General features: G+C 44.3%; 1 protein-coding gene across 2 annotated transcripts in view; it reads right to left on the bottom strand.

The window, feature by feature from the left end:
* CKLF (chemokine like factor) overlaps window positions 1–23,212 on the bottom strand; it is a 132,875-nt gene that overhangs the window by 1,996 nt on the left and 107,667 nt on the right. The gene's annotated exons all lie outside the window — the stretch shown is intronic.

Below are 23,212 nucleotides of genomic sequence, written 5' to 3'. Positions count from 1 at the left end.
ACCTAAGTGTTATTTGAAAATTTTGCAATTGCTAGTCACTGCTGCTTGGTTGATTTCAGGTTGCTCCCCTAGGGATGTCATGCTTATATTGTGTGATTTACATTGGCTCCTGATAGCACAAAGGGTACATATTAAAACAACTGATCCTACTCGACCTTTCGTCTGCATTTGACACGGTCAATCACTCTCTTCTCATCAACCAACTAACAGCCATAGGTATCTCGGGCACTGCCCTATCTTGGTTTAGAACCTTCCTCAGCAACAGAGGATATAAGGTTAAGATTCATAATAAAGAATCCTCTCTTCACCCCGCGTCAGTAGGAGTCCCTCAGGGCTCATCCCTGTCTCCTACCTTGTTTAACATTTATCTGTTACCCTTATGTAAACTTCTCACTGACCTCAATCTCAAACACTTCCTCTACGCTGACGATATTCAGGTCCTGATCCCCATCAAGGAGTCACTCGCAAAAACACTGTCTCACTGGGAAACCTGCCTCCAAAATATCAAACAGCTTCTCACAAGTCTCAACCTGATACTAAATTAATCAAAAACGGAACTTCTAATCATCACACCAGAAAACAGCTCCCTCACACACACTCATCCAACCTTACCAAACACTAAACAAGTGAGAGACCTAGGAGTTCTAATTGACAATCACCTAAACCTGAAAGCGAACATCAACAAAACCACCAGAGACTGCTTTTATAAGCTCCAAGTGTTGAAAAGAATACGGCCTCTCTTCCACACACATGACTTTAGAACGATCCTACAATCAATCATTTTCGCAAAGCTGGACTATTGTAACACCATCATGCTTGGTCTCCCTTCATCACACACCAAACCATTGCAAATGGTCCAAAATGCCTCCGCCCGTATACTCACTAACACCAGGAGAAGAGAACACATAACACCTATCCTGATGGGCCTCCACTGGCTGCCTATCCACTTCAGAATAATCTACAAGGCCATTCTCACCATTTTCAAAAACATCCATCAATTAGCCCCAATCGATCTCCATATCCCTCTCCGATTACACTGCTCAACAAGACCGACAAGAGATGCTTACAAAGGATCTCTTCAAGTACCTCCAGCCAAAACTACCAGACACATCACGCTTAGAGATCGGGCCTTCTCCACAGCTGGTCCAACTTTATGGAACTCCATTCCCCCGGATCTTAGAATGGAACCCAGCATCTCAACATTCAAGAAAAGACTCAAGACGTGGCTGTTCACGCAGGCCTTTCCTAACTCCAACATTACTTAACTCCCTTCAATCAACATACTTCGCTAGTAATAGCATTAATAGCCACCTCTTATAATGATATTATATATATATATATATAATTATCTGATCTTCATTTTCCTTCTTACTCCAAGTTATTGATTCCCTGTTACATGTAACTGCTTTTCTGCACCATTGTTCAAATTGTAAAGTTTATTGCACCCCTGTTTCTTGTGAACCAGCATGATGGGACTACCGTCTTGAATGTTGGTATATAAAAAACTTAAATAAATAAATAAATAAAATAAGTGTAATTGTTTTTAAAGCTTTGAGGCAGGATAGTCTGATATGTTAACTTGTCTATGGCGCCAATGTACTAAGCTACGCTGATCTTACCAAAGGTTTTAACTCCCATTTTAGCATATTTTTCGGCGTTAACCTAATGTCAGTATGTAAAGCAAAATTGCTTACCTTGTAATAGGTGTTATCCCAGGACAGCAGGATGTAGTCCTCACATATGGGTGACGTCACTAACGGAGCCCTAGTGCGGGAAAACTTTCTATCAAAGTTTCTAGAAACTTTTGACTGGTCCTGTGAGGCCACTGAGCATGCCCAGCATGCCATGATATTCTCTGCCACTGGTGTCTCTCTTCAGTCTCGTATGTAGCAAAAGCTTTAGCAAAAATAAAATAAGAAAAGGTAACATACCCAACTCTGCGGGGTGGTGGGTGGGTTTCGTGAGGACTACATCCTGCTGTCCTGGGATAACACCTATTACAAGGTAAGCAATTTTGCTTTATCCCAGGACAAGCAGGATGCTAGTCCTCACATATGGGTGATTAGCAAGCTAGAGGCTAAGTCATTTCATGGTGAAGCAACAGTGAAGTATTGTTGGTGAAAATGAGGCAGCCGAAGATCACAGCAGGTTGGATGTAGAAGGAGTTGGGATTAAACTGGAAACAAGTTCTTTAAGACAGATTGTCCATAGGCTGAATCTTGTCGTCCTTCTTTATCTAAACAGTAATGAGCTGCAAAGGTGTGAAGAGAACTCCATGTTACTGCTTTACATATGTCAAGAATTGGCACTGAACGATAGTGTGCTACTGAGGTTGACATTGCTCTTACTGAATGTGCCTTTACTCGCCCTTGGAGAGGAAGGTCTGCTTTTTCATAGCAAAACTGTATGCAATCTGCTAGCCAGTTGTATAGAGTATGTTTGCCCACTGCTTTACCCAGTTTGTTTGGATCATAAGATACAAAGAGTTGGTTGGATTTCCTGTGGACTGCAGTGCGGTTTAAGTAGAAAGATAGTGCACGTTTACAGTCCAAAGTATGTAAGGCACGTTCCCCTTGGTGAGAATGAGGCCTTGGAAAGAATGTGGGTAAAACTATGGATTGGTTCAAGTGGAATTCCGTAACTACCTTGGGAAGGAATTTTGGATGTGTACGGAGAACCACTCTGTCATGTAGGGATTTTGTATAGGGTGAGTACATGACAAGTGCTTGTAACTCACTGACCCTTCTAGCTGATGTAATGGCTATGAGGAAGATAGTTTTCAATGTGAGAAATTTAAGATCACAGGAATCTATGGGTTCGAAAGGAGAACGCATGAGTCTTGTTAAAACCAAATTCAGGTCCCATTCCGTTACAGGTGGTCGACTTGGTGGTTTAAGGTGTGTTAAACCTCTCATAAATCTACTGACGAGAGGTTGCGTTGAAATAGGTGCATTTCCTATTTGGTTATGGTAAGCTGAGATTGCACTTAAATGTACTCTGACAGATGAAGTCTGGAGACCAGAGTCTGAAAGATGGTATAAATAGTCTAGTAGAGAAGTTGTGGGACAGGAGAAAGAATCAATATTCTTTTGCCTGCACCACAAAGTGAATCTATTCCATTTGGAAGAATAATTCTTTCGTGTGGAAGGTTTACGTGAAGCTATAAGCACTTGAGATACACTGGTTGAAAGATTGAGCGTTGTAAGATCAAGCTTTCAACATCCATGCTGTCAGGGATAGGGATTGAAGGTTGGGATGGCGCAACAGACCCTGATCCTGAGTGATGAGAGTGGGAGCTACTCCCAGACGAATTGGATCCCTGATCGAGAGGTCTAGAAGTGTGGGAAACCATACTTGTCAAGGCCAATATGGGGCTATGAGTATCACGGACCCTTTGTCTTGTTGTAGCTTCACTAGAGTTTTGGTTATGAGCGGTATTGGAGGATACGCGTATAGTAGGCCTGAGTTCCAAGGACAAGCAAAGGCGTCCTTGGCTGGCTGGTTCTTCTGTTTGAGTAGAGAACAGAACTTGTCCACTTTGTGATTCAGGTGTGACGCAAAGAGGTCTACTGTTGGTTGACCCCATAGTTTAAATATCCTGGTCGCTATTGAGGGATCCAGGGACCACTCGTGTGGGTGGAATTGACGACTGAGTCGATCCGCCAGCACATTTTGAATGCCTGCTAGATAAGTGGTCCGGAGAAACATTGAGTGGTTCAGGGCCCAGCCCCAAATCTGTGCAGCTTCTTGACAAAGGAGATACGAGCCCATACCTCCCTGCTTGTTGATGTACCATATGGCTACTGTGTTGTCCATTTGGATCAGAACAGTCTTGTGTGAAAGGCAGTCCTTGAATGCATGCAGCGCATAACGTATAGCTCGAAGTTCCAGGAAATTTATCTGATAAGTTGCTTCGAGTTTTGTCCAAGTCCCCTGGGTTTGGAGATTGTCTATGTGAGCTCCCCAACCCAAGGTGGATGCATCTGTAGTTAAAGTTATCTGTGGGACTGATTGCTGAAAAGGTAAGCCTTTGCGCAAGTTGTCCATCTTTGCCCACCAAAGTAGAGATAATCGTAGCTGGTGGGTTACTTGAATTGGAGAATGCAGTGGTTGAATGGCTTGGATCCATTGTGATCTTAAAGTCCATTGGGTTACTCTCATGGCTAGTCTTGCCATAGGAGTGACATGAACTGTGGGGGCCATGTGGCCTAGCAAGATGAGAAACTGATGAGCTGTCGCTTGTTTCTGTGAGTAAATGGATCTTGCCAGTAAAGAAAGTGTCTTTGCCCGATCTACAGGTAGAAAGGCCTTTGCTAGGTTGGTGGTTCAATTCTGCTCCTATGAATTGAAGCAGGTGAGTTGGAGTAAGATGGGATTTTTGATAATTGATGAGAAAACCCATGGATTGAAGTAGAGTAATTGTTCGATTCACAGAAGTCAGAGCTCCTTGCTGAGATTGACTTCTGATGAGCCAGTCGTCCAGATAAGGAAAAACATGGACACTTTCCTTGTGTAACTGTCCTGCTATTACTGCCAGACATTTGGTGAATACTCTGGGAGCAGAGGCAAGTCCGAATGGCAGTACACTGTACTGGAAATGTTGATGACCCACCATGAAACACAGATACTTGCGATGAGGAGGAAATATTGGAATGTGAGCGTAAGCGTCCTGAAGGTCCAGAGAACAAAGCCAATCTCCTGTTTGAAGAAGTGGAAGCATGGTGCCTAGGGAAACCATCCTGAACTTTTCTTTCTTTAGAAATTTGTTGAGATTTCTGAGGTCTAGGACGGGACATAGGCCTCTGGTTTTCTTTGGAATGAGGAAACAATGGGAGTAGAATCCTCTGCCCTGCTGAGTCCGGGGCACTGGCTGTACAGCCCTGGCTCTCAGAAGGATGGATAATTATGCTTGTAAGTGAATTAGTTGAGAATTTTGTTGTGGGAAGAAACTCGGTGGAGATTTTGGTGGAAGTGAGAGGAAACTGAGTTTGTAACCTCGAGATACTATGGAGAGTACCCATTGGTCTGATGTTATGCTTAGCCAATGGGTGTGAAAATAGGATACTCTTCCTCCCACTGGTAGGTCTGGTCGAGGATTTAGGAGATGGACTTGTTCTCTGGTCTGTATTTCAAAAACCCGCCGCTGGGCCTGTCTGTGCAGGAGGTTGCGGGCGAGTAGTTCTAGACTGGCTTGGGATCGTGGTTGTGGCCTAGTTGACCTACCACTAGAGGATTGGGGATAGTATCTCCTTGGCCTGTAATAAGGAAGCCTGGTTTCTCTCCAAGGGAGTCGACGAGGAGGTTGTGTAGAGGGGTCTTGTGGCATCTGAGACAATTGACGTAAAGTCTCTGTATGGTCCTTAAACTGTTGTACGGCTTCTTGGACCTTTTCTCCAAACAAGTTGTCCCCTAGGCATGGTAAGTCCACAAGTTTTTCCTGGACCTCAGGCCTGAGGTCCGAGGCCTTAAGCCATGCCCATCTACGAGCGGTGATTCCAGCAGCTGCTGCTCTGGAAGCTGTCTCAAAATTGTCGTAGACCACCCTTACCTCATGCTTCCCTGGCTTCTAGGCCCTTGTTGATTATGGCCTGTGCTGGTTCCTGAAATTGCGTAGGCAAAGAAGTAATAATTTCTTCCATTTGCTTCCATAGATTTCTCTGATACTATGTTATATACAGTTGATAAGCAGAGATTTGTGGGTTCAGGATGGCACTTTGATATACTTTTCTTCCTAAGGAATCGAGAAACCTATGGTCCTTGCCAGGTGGGGTTGATGAGTGTGGGCGGATACGTTTAGACTTTTTTTGTGCAGATTCCACCACAGATAGATGTGGTAGTTGTTGTTTTGATAGCCTGGAGCTGTCTGCACTAAATATGTAGTGTCTACACGCTTGTTTACTGCAGAGACAGAAGATGGATGCTCCCAGATACGGTGTTGAAGATCCAAGAGTACGTCATGGATTGGAATAGCCAATACTTGTTTCGGTGGGTCTACGAACTGCAGAACTTCTAAAGTTTGTTGTCTTGTATCTTGTTCCACAGTTAGCTTAAAGGGAATGGAGTCTGCCATGTCCTGAATGAATGTGAAAAAGATAAATCATCTGGAGGGGACTTTTTCCTCTGGTCTGAAGCTGAAGGTTCAGACATAAAGTCCTCCGAAGATGTATCAGTTTACTGGTCATCCCAAGAGTCATCTGGGTCATCCCTATAAGGAGACCGTGGGGAAGACCTGGGAGGTTGATGAAGGTCTGAAGGGCCTGGCTGTGGATCATCCGAGGAAAGAAAATGAGAAGTGTCCTGAGCCTTTGTTGTTGGAAGATAGCAAAATTGCTTACCTTGTAATAGGTGTTATCCCAGGACAGCAGGATGTAGTCCTCACATATGGGTGACGTCACCGAACGGAGCCCAGGCGGGAAAACTTTCTGTCAAAGTTTCTAGAAACTTTTGACTGGCCCTGTGAGGCCACTGAGCATGCCCAGCATGCTATGATATTCTCTGCCACAGGTGTCTCTCTTCAGTCTGTTATATAGCATAAAGCGTTAGCAAAAAATAAAATAATAAAAGTCTGAGGCCCAACTCCGCGGGGTGGCGGGTGGGTTTCGTGAGGACTACATCCTGCTGTCCTGGGATAACACCTATTACAAGGTAAGCAATTTTGCTTTATCCCAGGACAAGCAGGATGCTAGTCCTCACATATGGGTGAATAGCGAGCTAGAGTCTGAGTCATTTTTTATGAAGGCAACAGTGAATTATTGTTGTTGAATGAGTCAGACGAAGATCACAGCAGGTTGGATGTAGAAGGAGTTGGGATTAAACTGGAAACAAGTTCTTTAAGACAGATTGTCCATAGGTTGAATCTTGTCTTCCCTCCTTGTCCAAACAGTAATGAGTTGCAAAGGTGTGAAGAGAACTCCATGTTGCTGCTTTGCAAATGTCAAGGATTGGCACTGAACGATAGTGTGCTACTGAGGTTGACATTGCTCTTACTGAGTGTGCTTTTACTCGCCCTTGGAGAGGAAGGCCTGCTTGTTCATAACAAAATTGTATGCAATCTGCTAGCCAGTTGGATAGAGTATGTTTCCCCACTGGGTTACCAGGTTTGTTTGGATCATAGGAAACAAAAAGCTGATTGGATTTCCTGTGGACTGCAGTGCGGTTGAGATAAAAAGATAAAGCACGTTTACAGTCCAAGGTATGTAAGGCCCTTTCTCCTTGATGAGAGTGAGGCCGTGGAAAGAATGTGGGCAAGACTATTGATTGGTTTAAGTGGAATTCCGTAACTACCTTAGGGAGGAATTTAGGATGAGTACGGAGAACCACCCTGTCATGTAAGAACTTAGTAAAAGGTTCATATGTGACAAGTGCTTGTAACTCACTCACCCTTCTAGCTGATGTAATGGCTATGAGGAAAATAGTCTTCCATGTAAGGAATTTTAGGTCAGTGGAATGTATGGGTTCAAAGGGAGAACGCATAAGCTTTGATAAAACCAAATTTAGATCCCATGGTGTGGCTGGGTGTCTAATTGGTGGTTTGAGGTGAGTCAGACCTCTCATAAACCTGCTGACAAGAGGTTGTGTGGAGATAGGTGCATCCGCTACCTGGTTATGGTAAGCAGAGATTGCACTTAAATGTGCTCTTACAGATGAAGTCTGGAGACCAGATTCTGAAAGATGGTATAAGTAGTCTAGTAAAGAATTTGTAGTGCAAGTGAAAGGATTTATGTTGTTTTGCGTGCACCACAAAGTGAATCTTTTCCATTTGGAAGCATAATTCTTCCGTGTGGAAGGTTTACGTGAAGCTATAAGTACTTGAGATATATTGGATGAAAGATTGAGTGGTTGTAAAATCAAGCTTTCAACATCCATGCTGTCAGGGCTAGGGATTGGAGGTTGGGATGGCGCAACCGACCCTGATCCTGAGTTATGAGAGTGGGAGCTACTCCTAGACGAATGGGATCCCTGACTGAGAGGTCGAGGAGAGTGGGGAACCATACTTGTCGAGGCCAATATGGGGCTATGAGTATTTTGGTCCCCTTGTCCTGTTGTAACTTCACTAGAGTTTTGGTTATGAGTGGTATCAGAGGATACGCGTAGAGTAGGCCCGAGTTCCAAGGGCGAGCAAATGCGTCCTTGGCTGGCTTGTTGTTCATGTTGTATAGGGAGCAGTAGTTGTCTACTTTGTGATTCAGATGTGATGCAAAGAGGTCTACTGTTGGATGTCCCCAAAGGTGAAATATTCTGGTCACTACTGAGGGATCCAGGGACCATTCGTGTGGTTGGAATTGACGACTGAGTCTGTCCGCCAGTACATTGTGAATGCCCGCCAGATAAGTGGCTTTGAGAAACATGGAGTTGTTCAAGGCCCAACCCCATATCTGAACTGCCTCTTGACAAAGGAGGTAAGACCCTGTCCCTCATTGTTTGTTGATGTACCACATGGCTACTGTGTTGTCCGTTTGGATCAGAACAGTCTTGTGTGTAAGGCAGTCCTTGAAGGCATGTAGAGCATAACGTATAGCTCGAAGTTCCAGGAAATTGATTTGAAATGTTGCTTCGAACTTTGTCCAAGTGCCTTGTGTTTGGAGATTCCCTATGTGAGCTCCCCAACCCAAGGTGGATGCATCTGTAGTTAAAGTGATCTGTGGAATTGGTTGTTGAAAGGGTAGGCCCTTGCGTAAATTGTCCTTGTTCACCCACCATAGTAGAGAAGAACGTAGTTGGTGGGTTACTCGGATCTGAGTATGGAATGGTTGAATGGCTTGGATCCATCGTGATCGTAAAGTCCATTGTGTTATTCTCATGGCTAGACGTGCCATGGGTGTGACATGAACTGTAGAGGCCATGTGGCCTAGTAAAGTTAGAAACAGGTGAGCTGTTACGTGTGTTTGTGATGTGAACCACCTTGCTAGTGATGAGATTGTTTCTGCCCGGTCCTCTGGTAGAAAAGCTCTTGTCAGGTTGGTGATCAATTCTGCTTCTATGAATTGAAGTAGCTGTACTGGTGTGAGATGAGATTTCTGGTAATTGACCAAGAAACCCACTGAATGTAGAGTTGTAATTGTTTGATTGAGAGAATCGAGAGCTCCTTGTAGAGACTGACTTCTTATGAGCCAGTCGTCTAGGTATGGAAATACATGAGCACCTCTTTTGCGTAGATGTGCTGCAATGACTGCTAGACACTTTGTGAATACTCTGGGAGCAGAGGAGAGACCGAAGGGAAGGACTCTGTATTGGTAATGTTGATGGCCCACCATGAAGCGCAGGTACTTGCGATGAGGAGGGTATATTGGGATGTGAGTATAAGCATCCTGAAGATCCAGAGAACAAAGCCAATCTCCTTTTTGAAAAAGAGGAAGCATGGTGCCTAGGGAAACCATCCTGAATTTTTCTTTCTTTAGAAATTTGTTGAGATTTCTGAGGTCTAGGATGGGTCTTAGGCCTCCTGTTTTCTTTGGAATGAGGAAATAACGGGAGTAGAATCCTCTGCCCCTCTGAGAATGGGGCACTAACTGAATTGCCCTGATTTTCAGAAGGGTGGATAATTCTGTTTGAAGAAGAATTAGTTGAGACTCTTGTTGTGGGGTAGCTCTCGGTGGAAATTCTGGTGGAATTGACAGGAAATTTAGTTTGTATCCTTGAGCAATTATAGAGAGCACCCATTGGTCTGTTGTTATTGTTTCCCAGTGAGTGTAGAAGTGGGATACCCTTCCTCCCACTGGAAGTTGTATGTGAGGATTTAAAGGAGTGGTTTGTTCTCTGGGCTGTATCTCAAAACCCAGTAGCAGGGCCCGTCTGAGGTAGGGGTTGAGGACGGGGTGCCCTAGGCTGTCTAGTTTGGGCACGTTGCTGCTGAGGCCTGGTGGATCTACCCCTTGATGTCTGGGAGTAGTATCTGCGCGGTCTATAGTAAGGCCTCCTTGTTTCTCTCCGAGGAGGCCGACGAGGAGGCTGTGAGGAAGGATCCTGAGGCATCTGAGACAATTGACGTAAAGTCTCTGTGTGTTCCTTCAATTGCTGGACTGCCTCTTGAACTTTTTCTCCAAATAGGTTATCTCCCTTGCATGGAAGATCAACTTTTCTTGGACCTCAGGCCTGAGGTCAGAGGCCTTAAGCCATGCATATCTTCGTGCAGAGATGCCCACAGCTGCAGTTCTGGAGGCAGTATCAAAACTATCGTAGGCTGCCCTTACTTCATGTTTACCTGCTTCCAGGCCTTTATGTATAATGGCTTGTGCAGGTTCTTGAAGCTGTTCAGGCAGTGAGTTGGTGAGTTCCTCCATCTGCTTCCATAAATTTCTCTGATACTGTGTCATGTACAGCTGGTATGCAGAGATTCTGGAGTTTAACATTGAAGATTGGTAAATCTTCCTTCCCAAGGAATCAAGGAAGCGATGATCCTTGCCAGGTGGGTTGGAGGAATGAGGCCGGATTCTTTTTTATTTTTTCTGCGCAGATTCAACTACCACAGATTGATGTGGTAGTTGAGCTTTCTGGTACCCTGGAGTTGATTGTACCAAATAGGATGAATCCACTCTTTTGTTTATAGCTGGCACTGTAGATGGGTGTTCCCAGATGCGGTGCTGTAAGTCTAACAGTACTTCGTGGATTGGGATGGCTAAAACTTGTTTTGGGGGATCCACAAATTGCAGGACCTCTAAAGTATGTTGCCTAGAGTCCTGTTCCGCTTCCAACTTAAAGGGGATGGTGTCTGCCATGTCCTGTATAAAATTTGAGAATGACAGATCTTCAGGTGGAGACTTCTTTCTGGAGTCAGGAGGGGAGGGATCCGACATGAAATCCTCTGAAGAGGATTCTGTATCTTGGCTGTCCCAGGATTCCTCTTCCTCTTGTCTATGAGTGGATCTTTTTGGAAAGTGCAGACCTGATGGACCTGGCAATGGATCTTCAGCTGGAGTAGATGGAAAAACCTGTTTCAAAGGCTTTTAAGGAGCAACTAATTCCGACGGGATAAACCTGTTTATCAGGTTTTTTGGGTAAGGTGTCGATGACATCTTGATATCTCTGAAGTAGACGCTGTAGAGATGGTAGGTCATGGATCTTATCGTCATCCATAGGTATGGGTGTCGATGGTATTTGTGTTGGTCTCGACGTCGACGGTCGAGAGAGGTCTTTTCTCCGATGGAGGTGGTAACATAGACCTCGTAGCAGTCGATGGTAGTTGCGCGTAGATGGACGTCGACGTGGTGATTATCCGTGGTGTTGACGTCGATTCCTCTAGTGTCCTCGGCGTCATGGAGGACACCGGCATCGGTGGTCCCACCGGCATCGGCAACATGGCCGGCATCGATGCTGGAAGCATCGGCATCGACGATCCCGTCGGAATTAGTTGCTCCTTAAAAGCCTTTGAAATCGCTTGTCTGATGATCTCAGACAATTCCGGCGTTACAACTGTTGGTACCAGAGCAGCTGTAAGCGGTGGCGAAGGCTGAGGTGTTGGAACCGCTGCAGGGCCCTGCAGGGGTTCAGGTGTCGAGATCGGAGGAGTAGCCCGAGACCCCGAGGTTTCCTCCAGACGTGGCCGCTTTGTAGTCGACGGATCGTGGGACTCTGACTCAGTCGTCGATGACCATCTGTGTCTATGTCTATGTTTAGACTTTTGCAGGTCAGCGGATGTCGTCGAAGTGGACGAGGAGGAGGAACGATCTCCCGACGGTCCCGGGGTGGATTTTTTAAGCAGTAAGCGCTTTGTCGCTCCGGCCGGAGACGATTTGGATGACGTCGAAGGTGATGGTATTAACTGTAAGTGGAACAAATGTTCCATCTTTTCGAGTCGGGATTTTCTTGTTTTCGGCATCATTTCGGCACACTGCGGGCAATTTTGTACGTCGTGTTTTTCATCGAGGCAAATTACGCACTCGAGATGTGGATCCGTTAACGACATCTTACGGGCACATACCGGACATTTTTTAAAACCGGTAGCCATAGTGCGATCGACGGCCGTCGAGGTAAAACGGAATTTTCTGTGAGAAAAAATTTCTCCTAAAGAGAATAATATGAGAATAGGGTACTCACCAGCCGGTGAAGAAAAAACCCCCTGAGAGCTGTGACAGAGAATATCGATGAATACATGTGACTTTTTAGTCACAAAGTTATTGAGAAACTTCTCAAAGGCTCCTACACCGCGATGCAAACTGCAGCGCGGAAAAACGAAGACTGAAGAGAGACACCTGTGGCAGAGAATATCATAGCATGCTGGGCATGCTCAGTGGCCTCACAGGGCCAGTCAAAAGTTTCTAGAAACTTTGACAGAAAGTTTTCCCGCCTGGGCTCCGTTCGGTGACGTCACCCATATGTGAGGACTAGCATCCTACTTGTCCTCGGATAATGTCTATGACATTTTGCTATCTTTGTAAAACAGACCGATAGAATGCTAGATCCTGATGTTCAGGAGCCTCAGATGATGTTTGCATCGACGGTACAGTAATTGTCAATCGATGTAGGCGTCGGTAGAAGTGTTCGGGAAGGTATCGAAGACTTCGACGGCACTGGCATCGATATCGGCATCGAAGAGCCCGATGGTATCTGGGCGTAGATAGACATCGATGCCGTGATGATTCTCGGTGCTGTAGTAATCGACTCCATGGTTGTCCTTGGTGCCAATAAGGACACCGGCATCGGTGGGCCCACCAGCATCGGTAATGCTACCGGCATCAATGCTGGTTGCATTGGCGGGATCGCCGATGCTTGATGTTTGATCTTTTAAAGCCTGAATAACCGCTTGTCTGATGAGATCAAACAATTCCGGCTGTACAACATAGAAACATATATAAACATAGAAATATAGAAATGACGGCAGAAGAAGACCAAACGGCCCATCCAGTCTGCCCAGCAAGCCTCACACATTTTTTCTCTCATACTTATCTGTTTCTCTTAGCTCTTGGTTCTATTTCCCTTCCACCCCCACCATTAATGTAGAGAGCAGTGATGGAGCTGCATCCAAGTGAAATGTCTAGCTTGATTAGTTAGGGGTAGTAGGGGTAGTAACCGCCGCAATAAGCAAGCTACACCCATGCTTATTTGTTTTACCCAGACTATGTTATACAGCCCTTATTGGTTGTTTTTCTTTTCCCCTGCCGTTGAAGCAGAGAGCTATGCTGGAAATGCGTGATGTATCAGTCTTTCTCCCATGCCGTTGAAGCAGAGAGCCGTGCTGGTGAAACCAGAGCAGTTGTAAGCGGTGGCGGAGGCTGCGATGATATATCCTGTGCAGAGGGCTGCGGAGGATCTGGCATCGATGGCAGAAAAGGCCCAGGCGCTGATGGGACCGATATTTCTTGTGTCCATGGCCGCTTTGCTGTCGATTCCTCCTGGGGCGTGGATGCAGACGTCGACGGACGATGATGCCGATGCTTGATTTTAGGTTGGTCAGCCGACTTCGTCAATGCTGTGGACGATGGCGAGGACGGATGATCACCCGATCCTTCCGGGCGAGATTTTTTAAGTAATATTCGCTCATGCTCAGTGGCCTCACAGGGCCAGTCAAAGTTTCTAGAAACTTTGACAGAAAGTTTTCCCGCACTAGGGCTCCGTCAGTAACGTCACCCATATGTGAGGACTAGCATCCTGCTTGTCCTGGGATAATAGGGTTTTAGCTCTGGAAAAAACCATTCTATAAAACCCATGGCAAGGTTAGTGCATCTCAAGCTAATTGTAAGGTAATAAGTTTATTAGTTATTAACCTGCAATGCAAGGAGGCATGCTAAGGGCAAGGCAGTCTAGTGCATCTCCTTTTACCACTGGAAACGTAACTTCTGGTCAGAGATAAAGAGGAAGGCACCCTTATCTGTACAGGGTGGCCAGGGCACTTATTTTATTCATTGCTTCACTGTCAGCTGTCAGTGAAAGGACCAATCCCCTCTTTCAGAAGGTTGGCCTTTCAGAATTCTGAAAGGGGATTGGGTCCTTTGACTAACATGTGACAATGGAGGGACCAATCAGCTGCCACAAAGGGAACAGCTCAGCTGGAGAAGGTAAGGTCTTCTGGGGCTGGGGCTCCAGAAGCTGAAGTTAAGTTTTGCAAAGTTAGGGAGAGAGAAAGGGGAGGGGTGGGAAGGACCCCAGAACACTTTGTTTAAAGTGAGAGTGAGGGTTTCTGTATTCTTGGAAGAAAGAGGACTTGCCAGCTTGGCCACAATACCATCCACTGGGGTTAGTGGCCATGGGCCAATCAGGAGGCAGGGAACATGGTTTGGCATGCAAGCAGACCAGGAAAAAAAGTGTTTTTAAATTATTCCCCCCTCCCCCACCAAGGGATGCATGTCATTAGCTTCCTGCATCCCTCAGGGACCCAACATTTTAATACATGCATTAAATAAAACTTGCACTAAAATCTAACTCTGATTTTAGCTTGGGTTTTATTACATCTTCCTTTATGTTCCCTAGTCCAGTGTTTCTCAACCATTGGTCCCTGGCATCATTTCTGTCTGTCAATGGAGTGACAGTGACTGCAGAAGGATGATGAGGGAACGAGACCCACCCTGCAGCTGCAAATGTGCATTATGCCCTGCACTAGTCGGACTTTTCTTAATCCCCCACACCCCCAGTGGACTTTTTTCCCCCCTCAGTCAAGGCCCCATATCTCTGGGAGGGAAGCAACTGCAGCTGAATGTTAATAAACCAGCATGTTAGTTACCTCCCACACAGAAGCCAGGTTGGGACAGGTCTACCAAAGGGCCTGAAAGCAAAGCAGACCCTGATTCAGTCTCACACTAACTCATTAATATTCAATTGCAAATATTCCCTTCCCAGTGATCAGGCATTGGGACCAGTCTCAACTGGAAAAAAAAATCCAAAGGGTAGGTGTACTAATTATAGTAGTGTTGCTGGCTGGCAAGAGGAGGGACAGAGAGGGAGAAATTTCTTATCCCCCCCACCTTTTTTTTTGTAAGGATTTGGCTGTCTGAGGGGGGAGGGAAAGAGAGGGAATATTATTTTCAATTATCAGCTGGTGGCTGGCCAGGAGGGAAAAAATTAATACTGTTTGGCTGGGGAAAGGAAGTGGGGAATATATAATTTACATAAAACAAAAAAAACCAAAACCCTCTTTTTATTAAACTGGCTAGTTACCTTCTTACAATGATACAGACCAGCTGCAAGGCTGACCCGTGAGATTAAAGAGCAGGTAATGGAGGCATTATATCCCTACTCAATTTTCTGAGGGTCTCCATCCTCCCCTCTACCTGGTTCTAGGAAAGGACTCCAGAGGTCACCATGAATGAATCCAGACTTCAGGCACCATAGCCAAAGCTTCCAGAGGTCCCATACCACTTGCAGCAGAAGAGGTCGGAAGACTCATCTACATATCCTACCCAGCCCCTGGGAGATGATTCCAAAGGTCACCACAAGCGAAGCCCAGGCCGCACAGACCTAGCTTCCAGAGGCCCTACACCCCTTGCAGTAGAAGAGAACTGGAAGCAAGCACCACAACTCCTTACTCTAAATTTACTACAGGTTTTATTCAGAAGGAACTTAATTCAAAACAAAAGTTAAAAAGGTAAATAGATAAGATTAACTGTAGTGTTTTGAGGGTTATTGACAGACAAATAAAATAAATCAATAGACTAAAAGTACTTTAGATTGAGAAATTACTACTTACCTGATAATTTCCTTTTCTCTAGTGAAGACATCAGGTAAGTAGTAATTTCTCATTTCTCAGCATTCAGAAAAGTTAATCCATGACCAGTGGGATGCACCAAAGCTATTCTCGAACAGGGCGGGAGGCTGCCCGTGGCCCAACCAACACCGCACACACCTAGGCTGCATCCTCCCGGGCATGCACATCCAGGCGGTAATACATGGGAAAAGTGTGTAAGGAGAAGCATATTGCAGCTCAGCAAATGTTGACGAGAGACAACAAGCGAAGCTCCACCCATGACACTACCTGAACTCTAGTGAAATGAGACCTAACCTGTTTAGGCAATAGCTACCTAGCATCCACATATGTGGCCAGGATAACCTCCTTAACCCAAAAACAGGCTAATGAAGCATGCTGTGCCGACTCACCCTGTTTAGCTCCACCATGGAGAACAAACTGGCAGTCTCCTGAGATGTTTTAATAAACCCCAATACCACATTAGATGCCTCTTGACTTCCAAGGTCTGCCACAGGCGATATTCATCCACACCTCTCTCCCTGTCCAGCATTGGCAGGGAAATTGATTTTATATACCGTAATTCGGTGAAAGCCATAACAGTTTACAACAGAAACATAAAATTACATCTAATAAAATCTTAAATACAATTCAAGTTAAAATGATTCAAAATAAATAAGTAAAAGACAACGTCAAATGATAAATAGGTACACACAATTAGCCTAGGATAAATTCCTGTAAAGAGAAACATTATAAAATAGAGGAAATTAATGTTTGGGATAAGACTTGTAGGTAATTTCATTTGATACCATTATAGGCCTTCCTAAATAGCCATGTTTTGACCTCCTTCTTGAAAGATTTTAGGTTTGGCTGCATGCAAATTTCAACAAGGAGAGAGTTCCAGATTTTTGGACTTGTGAGAGAGATTGCCCGATCTCTCACTTGGGTGAGTTGCGCAGATCTTACTAAAGGGATAGATAACAAACCTTTATTGGCCGATCATAAGTTACATTGAGGAATGTATATTTTGATAGTAATATTAAGCCAGTCTGTTCTCCATAAATGATTTTATGAAGAATTGTTAGGATCTTATATTCTATTCTAAATTTTATGGGAAGCCAATGAAGTGATATCAGGATCAGAGTGATGTGCTCATGTTTTTTTGAATCTGTTAAGATTCTAGCTGCTGAATTTTGGAGAATTTGTAACGGAAGGATTATGGACATAGGTAGTCGAGTAAAAGTGAGTTGCAGTAATCGATGTCGGCAAAGATGAGAAGTTGCAACACAGATCTGAAATCAGCTGGATTCAAAAAAGGTTTTAGTCTCCTTAAGGTTAATAATTTATAATATCCTTCTCTAATCTTTGCTGCAATATGCGCCTTGAAATTCAGTTCACCGTCTATAGTAACTCCGAGGTCGCAAGCATGGGGTGTATGATGAATTACTGATTGTTGGTATTCTGATATCAGTGGTGGTAATGGATTGATGGTTACTTTTCTATCTAACAGTATAATTTTGGTTTTGGACATGTTCAGTATGTCTCATGTGCGTTAATAGATGCTTGATATAGGATAGATACATGGCAGGTTTTTTTTGTAAGTAGATTCAATAGTGTCATTAATCGGGATAATTATTTGTATGTCGTCGGCATAAATGTAATGTGTAAGCCAAAGACCAGAAAGTAAATGGCAAAGTGGAAGCATATAGTTATTAAATAACTTAGCAGAAAGTGCAGAACAGGGGTTCCTTGTGGAACCCCTGTTTTGAGATGAATTTTATCTGAAAGAGAGCTATTAATTTTTACTTGAAAGTTACGATTAGATAAATAGGATGAAAACCGTTGGAGGGTCTTGTTTGTGAGTCCAATTTCTGATAATCGTTGTAGAAGGATGGAGTGATTTACTGTGTCGAATGCTGCAGAAAGATCTAATAGTACCAGTAAGTATTTTTGTCCATTGTCAAATCCTCTTAGTGTAGTATCAGTTAGTGAAAGGAGAAGGGATTCACTGCTATAATGTTTCCTAAAACCAAACTGCATTGGATAAAGAATGTTTTTTTCCATATGTTCCGTTAATTGTTTTTGAACAATTTTCTCTAATAGTTTTGCCAGGAATGGGAGATTTGAAATTGGACGATAGTTGTTAAGGATACTAGGGTCAAGATAGTCTCTCTTTAGAATTGGCTTAATCACAGCGGTTTTTAAAATATCAGGAACATGTCCTTCAGAAAGAGATAAATTGATTATTTTCATAATCGGGGCAGTAATTGAATCCTTAATTTGTTTCAATGTTTGAGTTGGTATACTGTCTAGAGGATGGTTTGCTGGATTCATCTTACTGATGAGTGAGTATTTCCTCAGGGCAGGTTAAACCAAAAAGTCTGTCCATTTTGTTAGTTCTTTTTTCCCCCCATGTCAATAAGTTGTTCATCTGACTTTAATTTTTTAGTGATTAAGTTAGTGATTTATCACTGAAGTTTGCTATTTCGTTACATCTACTATCTGGTAGCATTGGTTCGTCATTATTTATGTTTTTAGTCAGCTTTTTCACAATGGAAAATAAGGTTCTAGACTTGTGGTTGAATTTTTGGATTTTGAGTAGAAATCCTTTTTTGTGTTATTAATAAGTCTTTTATAGTAAGTCAAGTAGAACAGATAAGCAGAGATGGTTAAGGTATTTTTTTGTTTTCTCCTGGTTTTTTCCCTTTTTCTGAGTTCTTGTTTGGCTGATCTAATTTTAGAATTATACCAAGGGTTGGATGTGTGATTCCTTTATGGTTTTTAAGCGAGTGGGATTTATATTATCCGCAACCATACTGGTCATATTATGCCAAGATTTGGTTGAGTGTTCTGCAGTAGAAATCTAAGTTTTCAATCTCAGATTGGATCTTTTCTTCGAGATCTTCTAGGTTAAAAGGAGGCCGATAAGAGAAAGTGATGGGATTTTTGGTTAGTGATGGGTGATTGTTCCAAGTGAAATGTGGGCTTGGATCAAAAAGTGATCCTGACCCAGACTCCGGTCCTGTGGTCGTTGGGATAATGTCGAGATTTTAGAGTTAATAAAAATTAGATCTAACGTATGTGTTGCTTTATGGGTAGGACCACTAATTATCTGTTCTAAACCAAGGGCTGAAAATGCTTCCATCATGTTCTAGCAGGTGGGGGTAAGTGGAACAGTATCTATATGGATATTAAAATCTCCTAATATAATAGAAGGTCTATCAAGTTTAACCTTATTGGTAACAAATTGTATGATGAGCGAGCAGTTATGATCTAGTAGTCCTGGGGGACAGTAAAGTAAACAGATTTATAATTTTGCAGATTCAAACAATGCAATTTTGTACGGTGGGGAAACATGATCTGTTAGTTTTAGTTGGAAGCTGGTCCGCCTTCACATTCACCCGCAGGAATTGGTTCCCGGCAAGAAGGAGCCTGCAGCTCGGACCCGAAGTGTGGAGCAAATCACCATGAGAAAAACAGTCTTCAAGAATGTAACCTCAAGGAGAGGCTACACAGTAGCCGAAAATGGAAATCTGTCAAAATTCTAGGACCAGATTAAGGCTCCATGAGTGCACTGCAACTGCGAGGGAAGACGAAGAGCCTCACCCTCTTCATCACATCCGGATGGGCCGACAAGGGTCCACCATACACCTGACCCTTGAAAACAATCAAGAGCTGAGGAGGGGGAAGTGATGTCACGGATGGGGGCAGCAGCATAAAACTGGAACTTCCATCGCCGCCGGCTAAAATAGATCACCATCTGAGCTGAAATCTTACCGCACTCTCCAAACAGGATGTATAGGTTGTCCCCACTCGATCCTTCATGGCTGCAAAAAAGAATAGGCGTCTATTTCCAGCGTTTCTCGTATAAGGGAGGGCGTCTGAGGTCGAGAAAAGCGAGGTAGGCCCGTGTGGCAGCCAAGATGGCGCTGACCCGACATTGCAGAACGCTGACGCTGCAACCCCCGATCGTCTCAGCGGGGCTATCTCAGAACACCCCACCCGATTGGAGTTCAGGGAATGGTTCGCAGTCTTGAGGGCAGATATTAAATCATATAGGCAAGAATTGAAGGAGGAAATCTCATTGTTGGGGCACAGGGTAATGACCTGGACACTAGAATAGATAGTCAGACTGAGTTGCTCACGCAGACCACAGCATGTACAGACCTTCAAATCGGAAACACAGCAATTAAAAGTAAAGATTGCAGATTTGGAGAACAGGGCACGTCGTAGCAACCTGCATTTCAGAGGCTTCCTGGAGACATACACTAATGAAAACTGCGCTGCAGTTCTGAAAAAATTCTGCACACATCTCCTCCAAACCTCTCATCCAGGAAACTATGCTCCACCAGAAATTATATTTGACAGGGCTCACAGGGCGCTTAGAGCTCCCCAACCAAATAAAGGACGGGATATAGTGGCATGCTTCCATGATTTCTCCATAAAAGAGCAAGTACTGCAAGCCGCCAGAGCTCAAAACGTGTGGAGTTGGGAAAATCAGGAGATATCCATTTATGCTGACCTTTCACAAGCTACGCTGCAAAAACGCTTCGCACTTTGGGAAATCACATTATATCTCCAGAGGGAATATATTCATTATCGCTGGATGCACCCCTTTGGATTATCCTATTAGATGGGGTCACTCACCGAATCAGCACGATGATGGAGGCCTTCACTATACTGAAGCCACGTGGCTTTATCAGCACTGCAAACAAGGCCGGCACTCCCAAAGTTGCACAGGGTGGATTCACGACTCCTGCATGGCAGAGGGTCGGTAAAAGAAACAGCAGGCTCAGAAGACACTCAAGAGGAATCAATCCTAACCAAGCAACCACTTGATTTCTTCACTGAGGAGAGTGATGGACTTCTTAGATGATGTTAATTTGTTCTTCCTGTGGGCAGGCAGAAGCACCTGTTATTTGGATCCCCGAGTCGGGACTGCGGTCCCTTGACTACCTAACTAGGGGGCAAGCTACTCACCTTTATACCAAGTTTAATGATAGTTATATCTTTTTGCTAACAACTTTTGTTTTTCAGGCAGCGGTGGGATTTCGTCTGCATCCTCGACAATGAAGTTCCTCTGCTTTGAAGAGGGTCTGACCTGCCTGGAGGGTTCGGCAGGCAAGATAATATTGGCAGGGGATGATTCGCATTCCCAGGGGTTACGTGCTATTTTTTGGTTAATTAATGATTGTCATGGAACCTCTCTTTATCACATTAGGAGACCTGTCTATAGCTCATGTCTTGCTTTGGATTTTGTTTAGAGGGGGGCTCAATTACTAAGACGTAGATGTAAATGGCCTGTAAATGGCTAAAATTCATGTATTATCCCTGAATGTAAAGGGGCTCAATTCACCACAGAAGCAGAGCTTCCTCTTTAGGGAACTGGACCTGAAAAGGAGACTCCTCTTCCAGGAGACTCATCTGTCTAGAAGATACGAGGACCTTTTACGGTCCCCCAAATATCCTAGCCAGTATTTTACGCCAAGACACAAACTAGCCAAATACACAGGGGTTGGCATACTGTTTTCGAAAAATATTGTTTTTGAATGTCTGTCTTGCATCATGGATCCCCAAGGAAGGTACCTTCTACTCAGTATCAAAATTAACGGCTCTCTACACTATTGTGAATGTCTATGCTCCCAACAAAGAACAGGCTCTCTTTTTCCAAGACATCCACCAATTGCTACAACATGGTGTGGGCCAGATAACATTGGGAGGTGACTTCAATGTAGCTCTTACCCACTATTTAGACACCTCAAAGGGGCGAACTACGGTGACAAGAATCCATGGCAAAGTTATAAAAGATCTCATAAATGATCTACAGCTTGTAGATCCCTGGAGGCTTTGCTACCCCAAGTCAAGATCCTACAGTTATTACTCTAGGCCACCTGATTCTTACTCCTGCATAGACTACATCCTAGTGGCCAAATCACTTTTTCAATAAGTCCACAAGCCTGAGGTAGGCATTATTACATGATCTGACCACACCCCTATCAGCCTTGATTTAACACTGAGAGGGGAAGATGCTGGCAGGTGGTTCTGGAGTCTAAATGATTCCATTTTGAGTGATTTTAACGATACACAAGAAACTGTTCCGATTTTAACAGAATTTTTTTTGCACAAATAATGGATCTGTCGGTTCCCAAGTGGTGATCTGGGATAGCTTCAAGGCTTTCATTAGAGGTCATTTTATATCTCGTTCCTCATTCCTCAAAAAACACAAGGAGGCACAAAGCTCTCGCCTAAGGGATGAAATCAAACTTCTCTCAAAACAACATAGTCAGCATGGTTCTCCTGCCACCCTTCTTCGCCTCACCAATGCTAGAGAGAAGCTGCATAGGCTAGAAGCTGCCCAGATTGCTCACTCTCTAGAACTAGCTCGCAGGGGGTGCAAAGGCGGGAAAGATGCTGGCTAACAAATTGAAAAAAATTACCTTCCATTTGAAAATTAAAGATGATGATACTGGTAAGGTTTTATCTACCAGACCTGAAATATCCCAGCATTTCCTTAAAGTCTACCAGGCATCTCCAAAACTTAGCCGTAAACTGAACCCCTCTGTCCGAAAGGATATGCTTAGGCATGCCATATAGATGGAAGATGTGACAGATAAACAACCTTGCTAATTCCGGGGCAGACGGTAAGCCGAGCAATGCCACAAAATATGCCATTTTGGAAAAGTGGTCAATGGTGACTCAAATGGTATTATTACCGTTGGACAAAGGCAAATCAACGATAAAGTCCGTGGCAATGTGTGTCCATGGTTCACTAGGAGCGGACAGTGGTTGGAGGAGTCCCCAGCGACGGCCGGCTGGAGGTTTCTGTCTTGCGCAGGTAGGACATGACTCTAGGTAGGCCCGTAGTGTGTCTGAGACGTCTTCTGGAACGAAGGAATGGGAGAGTGCGTCTGCCTGGGTATTCTTGTCTGCTGGATGGTACTATAATAAGAAATCAAATAGATTAAAAAATAGGGACCAGCGTGCTTGTCTATAATTCAAGCTTTGTGCATGACTTAGGTATTCAGGATTTTTATGGTCGGTGTAAACCGTTATTTAGGGTTGTGCACCTTCGAGCCATGGATGCCATTCTTTGAACACCAATTTGATGGCAAATAGCTCCTTGTCTCCTATCCCATAATTCCGTTTGGCAGGAGAGAAACGCTGAGAGAAGGAGCAGGGATGTAATGTGTGGGTGTCACTATGTTGACTAAGGACAGCACCAACTCCAACATCCAAAGCATCTACCTCGACAATGAATGGTTGTCAGGGATTTGGATGGTGTAGGCATGGTTCCTGAATAAACGCTTCTTTAAGTTTCTGAAAGGCGTGAACGGCTTCTGTAGACCAATGAGAGGGATTGGCTCCCTTTCGCATCATGGCTGTAAGAGGCACGGTCAAGGTGGAATAGTGATGAATGAAGGACCTGTAGTAGTTCGTGAATCCGAGAAATCTTCGCAAAGCCTTAAGTCCAGTAGGTTGGGGGCCAGTCCCGGATGCTTTTGGTGTTTTGCAGGTCCATTTGGAATCCCTGGCTGGATACCACATAGCCAAGAAACGGAACGGATTCCTGATGGAAAGAACATTTCTCTAATTTGGCATATA

This window comes from Rhinatrema bivittatum, chromosome 7 (genome assembly GCF_901001135.1).
Source record: "Rhinatrema bivittatum chromosome 7, aRhiBiv1.1, whole genome shotgun sequence".
Taxonomy (NCBI): domain Eukaryota; kingdom Metazoa; phylum Chordata; class Amphibia; order Gymnophiona; family Rhinatrematidae; genus Rhinatrema; species Rhinatrema bivittatum.
Note: the sequence above shows the minus strand (reverse complement) of the source record. Positions and strands in the feature narration are given on the sequence as shown.